General features: G+C 37.1%; 1 long non-coding RNA gene across 1 annotated transcript; it reads right to left on the bottom strand.

Annotated features, from left to right (window-relative positions):
• Positions 1-2,348: 2,348 nt before the first annotated feature.
• On the bottom strand, positions 2,349-5,784 carry LOC144980837 (uncharacterized). The gene is made up of 2 exons (XR_013646974.1): positions 5,596-5,784; positions 2,349-2,593 (listed from the first exon to the last, which is right to left on the bottom strand). It is a non-coding gene; the product is annotated as an uncharacterized LOC144980837 (long non-coding RNA).
• Positions 5,785-7,554: the final 1,770 nt, after the last annotated feature.

Raw genomic sequence — 7,554 nt, 5'->3', positions numbered from 1 at the left:
TGGCGCTTATATGACCTTAATGTGTTGCAAGCGCCGTAAAACCCTTAAAAACAAAACAAAACAAACAATCATTCGTCTGTAGTGTTTCATTCATCTTGTTTTGTTGATAAAGGGAAAAGCCAAAACATCCATTTTACCTGTTTTCATAGCTTACATTCAATTTCACATTGTCATTTATTTGTGAATGATGAAAAAGCCGGTATTGAGAGTCACCTCTTCAAATACTGCTTCATCGAAATGGAAGATTGTCCACTGTGTTCTGATATTTTGATAACTTGACAATGCATTATGCACATACATTATGTGAAATAAAGAACGATAAAATTTGCTTATTAACTTATGACTTTTATATCGTGTTGTTTTTTTTATTATTATTTTTATTCTATTTATTTATTTTGCAAACCTTTGAAAGTTATTTTGTGTCTTTTATCTACCATTTGGTGAGACCAAATTTATTTTGTACAATAATTTCACTTGTATCATAGTTTTAATTTCAAGGACAGACCTTCAATTGCCGAGATGATTCTGTCGACTGTCGACTCTGTGGCGTTGAATTTGGAAAATATGTTGGCCCAGAAATCTGACATGGCATTTTTTTGTAAAAAAAAATTTTTTTTAAATTCCCAAATTTTGCAAGCTAAAAACAGCAAAATTTGTGATTCATTTTCCTAAAAACCCATAATTAGTTCATGGAGGAGAAAGGTGTTTATTTGTTATTGGTTTCACGGCGCTTGCATCAAATGTAAGGTCATATCAGCGCCAGTAAAAAGGAAGAAAATGAGGTAGTAAAAAAGAAGCTACTCTTGATTTAGTATCTTTCACGTTCTAAACGAGCTATCAGATTAAAAGAAAAAATATTCGTCTTTTTTTCTTTCTTTGCAAAATCTCGAAAATCAGTGATATTTTGTGGCCGCTAGCGATGCCAGATAAATGGTTTGAGGTTCGGGGAGCCAGCGAAGAAAGGTAGATTTTATTCTTTCTCATACTCCTATAGTATTTTCTCTTTGCAATATCTGACACTGTATCACTACTCACTACACCACTTTCTTGGGTGGAGACTTTTGACCTCCCATGGTGGGTGGAAAGTTCACTCTTGCTGTGACTGTGACTTCTTCCATCCCCCCCCCCTCCTCTTCCAGGTTGCTTTCTGTCGTATGATTGTATGATGGTGGTTCCGGTATTTCAAGACACACAGGACATTTGTTGAGTTCTTTCCATGAACCCAATATCTCATAGTAATAAATGTTTCTGTTGTAAAACCCAGTCTTAACTCAAATTTAAAAGCAGTGAGTTGTACAGGGCTCGTGAAGGCGGAGTTTATCCCGATTTCTGTAGTGTTAAATGGACACTAGCATAATAATTACTTGCTACCTATTGGAGAGGATGCTAGTCCATTGCAAAGTACTTAACCCCAGATCAAGATCAAACCAACCCAGCTCCCGGATCACTAGTAGTTAGGTGGGTAGAGTGGTCAGAAGAAAACAATCCTAGACTTCAACAATGATTGATCCTAATCCGAAATCCTATTCCCTTTGCTTATGAAGTGAGTGCTCTACTACTAAATGAACTTTTGTGACCCACTGAAACCAATGATCTCAAACACTAACAAAACTTGCTCAGCTCCTACCATGGGTGAAAGTTCGCCGGAAAAATCCGGCATGGCTGGATTTTTAGTTTTGAAAAAGAGGTCTCGCCGTTTTATTTTTTTGTCTGGCCGGAATTCGAAAATGAAAAAATCCGGCAACTGTCGCCATTTAAATTTAGTTTATAGTAGTTTATATAATTAACCGCACTTCTGTTTTTTCCTCTTATTGGTAGTTGCAGGATTTTTTTTTCTGAGCACCTGCCTTTGCAGGATTAATATCATTGAGTAACTTTCACCCATGGCTCCTACACAAATCCTCACCATTTACGTTCTATGCCCACGATTTTGAACAAAGGAAAAATACCTTTCTTAATAAACAAGACAAGAAATAAAAATTATTAAAAAGGTCCAAGAGTGGCTATGTGTTCTTGTGTCATGACACTCGCCTTCAGATCGGAAGGCCCTAGATTCGAGCCCTGCATAGTTGAGTCCTTGGAAAAGGTTGTTTACTCACATTCCCTCACATTATTCAGGTATAAAATGAATACCTGGCCGTTAACTGTGTTTTCTTGGGAAAAAAATTTGTAATATCGCCTAACAGTACAGGTGACATGTTTCGTCCTACATTTTACACAGTGCTGCAGACCAGGGACCATTTGTAAAGCGCTTCGAGCATGTTTAGTGGATATTACAATATATAAAAGCTCAGCGTTTTATTAGTTCATTTTTTAACATACTGAATAAACTTAACTACCATGATAACTAGTGGATTCCATAATTTAATTTTATTCACAAACTTAATATTGTCTATTTACTTTCTTTCTTTTCTTGTTTTCACTCAGAGATTCACACATCAAAGTATACTCCAACTACACACTCACACACACACATACACAACTCATGACATCCCTGTCACATTTCTCCAAACAACATCCAATCACTCCCCAAGTCTTTTGTCAGCAACCGTAGCATTTAGTTTTCCTTTGCATCGGGAATGGATTCCAGACCCTGAAAAATTGTAGGGAAAAAAATACTTCAAAATAAATTATAAAATTTACTCGAATTAAATAAGAAATCCCATTGATTCATACCATGAGAAAGTTTTTCTTTAGGGTCCAATCTAAAACAAGACTGCAGACAATCTAAAATAAGACTACAGAGCAGTGCTGAAAAGTGAGCAAGAGATTACACGTGTAAGGAATAAGAATATCTTGTAGTTCAAGCTAAAAATAATTTATCTGATACCTGAACCAGGACTTCAATCTGGGTCGTGCCCTATACTATAATGTCATATATGAATAATTTGGTAACCAGGAAGTCTCAGGTTTGATCCCCAGTTGAGGTAGGCTGATTTTTTTAGATGCTTTTTTTCCTTGTATTTTCTCTGCTGTGGAATTCGGATTGTGAACATTATACAAGCCAAAATTTTTTTTTTTTTTTTTGTGTGGATAATTTGCTGGTCAAGGGAAAAAATTCACTGCACATGCCTGGTGGAACTGACATCATCAGTGTTTGTAAGATAGAAATTCCATACCGAAGACAATGAGGAGTCAAAAGGTAGCTTTAAACTATTACTATTAGTTCTTCAAAGACCCAAAAATTGCTTACAATTACAAACAGTGCATGACTTTTGAAATGCTTAGAGCATAGTAAAGCAGGGATTGTGACCAATCCTCATGAGAACTACACTCCAGCACGGTTTCCTTGAACTCATTCGAATATACCAAATTTTTTCTTTATTATTCTTTGTTATCATTCCATTCTTTCCTTGAACTCATTCGAATATACCAATTTTTCTTTATTATTCTTTGTTATCATTCCATTCTTTCCTTGAACTCATTCGAATATACCAATTTTTTTCTTTATTATTCTTTGTTATCATTCCATTCTTTCCTAGAACAAATTTTTGCATTGAACACAGTTTCCTCGAACTAATTTCACCAAGGGAATTCGAGGAATTCGAGGAAACCATACTGAAATGTATTTATTGAAGTATAGTAGGGGAGGAAGCAAATGATCATCACTTCATTCTTAAGTCGTTTGATCTAAAAAAAAAAGATTATGAACAGAATAAAGAGATTTATCCTGAGCACAGTGCGTGCAAAATGATCTTAAATGTTACATTATATATTTAGATATTTAGTGTGACTACAACATTGATTTTGAAGAAAAGAGAAAAGAATTTGTCTTGTTGAAGATTGTATGCATAAAAGTAAATGGGGAAAAGGGGGAAGAGAGGATAAATGAAATAAAGAATTCTTCGGTTGTTCCTTTTGGGCTCCTTCTTACCATCAGCAAAAGAAAATAATAAAGCTAAAAATAGACAAAGAAAGGAATGAGACACACCTGGAACACAACAAGCAGGATCCAATCCATGTCATTCAGCGAAGTAGCCAAGTCACCCTATTCCGCCTCCAAACAGGACACAATAGACTAAGAGGACATATGTTTACAAAGCTAAGTATTGGAACAACCCCTTATTGCCCATGTGGAACCGACCATGAAACCACTTTACATGTGCTTATGGATTGCCCATTATACAACGTGCAACGTTCGAACCACTGGGTCACCCCTACAACACTCAACACAAAGCTCTATGGTGAGGCTGAGGACCTAAAGCGGACCACAGACTTCATAGCAGATATCGGACTGCAGCCATAGATGTCCATCAGAGGAACGAAGAAGAAGAAGAAGAAGAAATAAAGAATTACGGATAGTAATGAGTATAACATCATTGCTGATACACAGAAATATTTTAGGCCATTGGTTGGTCTTTGTCTGTCATTCAACAGAAAATGGAAATAGCTTGAAAATTTAGGACAATTTGAGGAAGACAATTGCTAAAGACCTAAAATTTTAAAATATTGAAAATGGTGATAATAATAATAATAATGAAGAAGAAGAAGGAGAAGAAGAAGAAGAGAAATTGTTGTAATAATAATAATAATAATAATTATAATGGTAAACGAAAAAAATATTATTGTTATTATTATCATTAATATTACTATAATTATTATTAATGTTGTTGTTGTTGTTAGTATTACAGTAGAACATGAAAGTAACGTACTCAGAAATAGCGAGAACTCGGAAATAGCGAGTAAAATCTAAATCCCCGTTTTTTTCTCTTATTTGAGTCTATGAAATTAGCATGCAAGTAGCGAGTATGAAAAAGAGGTCAACTCGGAAATAACGAGCATTTCCTGCCTAGGACTTCGAACGAAGTAAAGCAAAACACCAGACAAGGGCGATTTAAATATTTTTAGCCTAGCTTCTTTTCTTTTCTTATTTTTCGTTACGAGTAATATTACATAGTAGTAGTAGCCTAGTCTAGAGTACATAGTAGGCGAAACAAATTTGGGTGGGGGTTGGGTGTGTGTGTTTGTGTGCGTGTGGGGGTCAATTATTCACCCAATGTGGTGCCACGCGATGCGCGAGGTAAGCACTGGCAGCCAACATGTCAACATGCCTCACTTCGCAGCATCGGTCAGCGAGTCGCATTCGTTAACGATCAGCGAGAGAGGGGAGCGTGGAACCATCATTTCAGTGGGTCAGTGATTAAATGATGCGCTTGCTTACCTCATCAAACATGCCTAGTGCATACAAACACTCGCACACACACATACACGAAATCTTGATGGAAATGGAAGGGGTGGATCAACTTCAACCTTTGGCCATCATTACGTAGTTAACGAAGGCCGTGTTCAACCCCGCTCTCACCCCACTTTATCCACACACAGTCATTTGCACGCACGCGCTGCACACATGCACAAACACACACACAGACACACATTGTCTTTCCATATTTTTGTACGGCCGAGTGACCTTTCCTGGCAACTTGGGAATAGCGAGAACTCGGAAATAGCGAGTAATCAGGAGTGGACCCGTCGAACTCGCTATTTCCGAGTTCTACTGTATTTCTCTTTTTACTCCTGAGCTACTAAGTGACTCTTAGGATTATCAGAACTATCAAAGTGTAAGATGTAGGTAATAGTAATAGTAGTGGCACTAACCCTAGGCACGTATTCACTGCCGGTGATCCTGTTGTCCCTGAGGTACACTTGATAGTCATCCCAAAACGGACCAGCACGCCAGTTTCGTCCACAACTCTGGTAAAGGAAATGAATTTGAAATGCCGTTAGTTTTAGTTTTAGAGAAAAATTCAACACCGTGTGACCATTATTCATTATTCGATACTGCTTATACCCGTCAAAGAGAATTTGCTTCTTACAGAAATGTAAAGATCAAGTTGCTCAAAGAGAAAAATAAAATAAAAACAAACTAGACCATTACTTCAAACCCAGACTTCCTTACAAACCAAAACGCCTCCTCAAAAGCCAAGCAAATAATCCACAATAATTGAGGGGGAAAAAAAAAGAAAAGAAAAATAGATTCCCGAAGAAAGCTTTTACACAAAGAGACCTGTATATCTATGAGGTTTTTGTGCGCATTTAAGACAATATTTTTGTGGGCTTGTTGTGTGTTTAAAAAACAAAAAAAACACTTGAGCTTTTATATAACGAGCTATCCACTAACCATACTCAAAGTGCTGTATAAGGGGTCCCTGACCAACAGCAACCAGTAAGATGTAGAACAGAATATGACGCCTGTTAGGCAATATTACAATTTTTCCGACAGCGTCGACGCTGTTAACGGTAAGGTACTCATTTTACACCTGAGTATGGTGAGAGAATGTGACTAAAGAGCCTTTTTCAAGGACTCAACTATGTCTCGAGAGAAGCTCGAACCCAGGACTGTCTGATCCGAAAACGAGTGTCATCCCAATAGACCACATAGCCTCAAAAACACCACATTCACTCACATATCCTCTGTATTATATTTTAAAAATAACATTCATTCTCTTCTCTATAAGAATAAGATATCTTAGTTGTTTGAGCACTCATGACAAAACTTGATATTGTTACTTACTAAGAATAAGAAAGAAGATTCCTGAGATTTAAGATCTGGTCAGCGCTGTTAAGTAAGTAATTAAAGACTAAGTAAGTTTAGTCTACAGACTACTCTAACTCTAAGTAACGTCTAGAGAGGTGCGCCGGTGTTACCAATACTTAGCTTCTATACCAGGACAAATCATTCGTTTGGACAGAAAAATAAATAAAAAACTTACCGCTTACCGTCAAAAGCAGTTTAGATTTGAAGATGCATTTGTTTTCTATCAAAAAACATTCGGTACTGGACAATCCTTGATGAATTTCAAAAGTTGTGTTGAAATTATATCCTAATCTTTTTCATGATTCATTCCTCGCGAAATCGTGTGGGTTTCGTTTCTGTTATCAAGGTGCCGCCCCAGGTTTTTTAGTGTCCCTAGATAGGTATGCAATTTGGTGCATTAGTGCAGTAAAAATTGGTGCGCAAAATTAGTTCGTAGCGGATGCGAGACTGTGTGTGTATGTGTGTGTGTATGTTTGTGCGTGTGTGTGTGTGTATGTGTGTGAGTGTGTGTGTGTGTGTCTCTTTCTTTTTTTTTTTTTTTTTTGGGAGTGCCTACGTACACGGTAACAGGGCATCTAGCCTCAGGATCTACGTACACGTAAACTGGTTTACCGTTGCAACACAGCAATAGATGGTCCTCGCTGTCGAGACCGCACGCGCTCGTGTGTGTGTGTGTGTGTGTGTGTGTGTGTGTGTGCGTGTGTGTGAAAGTTATTTTTTTAAAAATCAAAACAATTTTAACCATTAATGGCGAGATTCGATCTTACACTACACTCCCCAAACTCCAGATCTTAGTCTTAATGTTATCATTAAAAGACAAGCTTTGGGATTTATAGTTTAATTGAAGCCCGAGTCTAAATATACTCTTACTACTGCTCTCTTGGTGAAACGATTTATTCCGCATAAGCAATCTGCAGAAAAAAATCAGTGTCACTGTAAAAGGTTAAAATTTCACGAAGTACGCTCCGTGAACACCGCTGTAACATTCCTTTGATTTACGTCATCAGGCAACCCGTTGT

The sequence above is a fragment of the Berghia stephanieae genome, chromosome 10 (assembly GCF_034508935.2).
Source record: "Berghia stephanieae isolate SIO BIC M18660-M18661 chromosome 10, UCSD_Bste_1.3, whole genome shotgun sequence".
Classification (NCBI taxonomy): domain Eukaryota; kingdom Metazoa; phylum Mollusca; class Gastropoda; order Nudibranchia; family Aeolidiidae; genus Berghia; species Berghia stephanieae.
The sequence above is the reverse complement of the archived record's forward strand: the minus strand, read 5'-3'. Positions and strand labels throughout refer to the sequence as shown.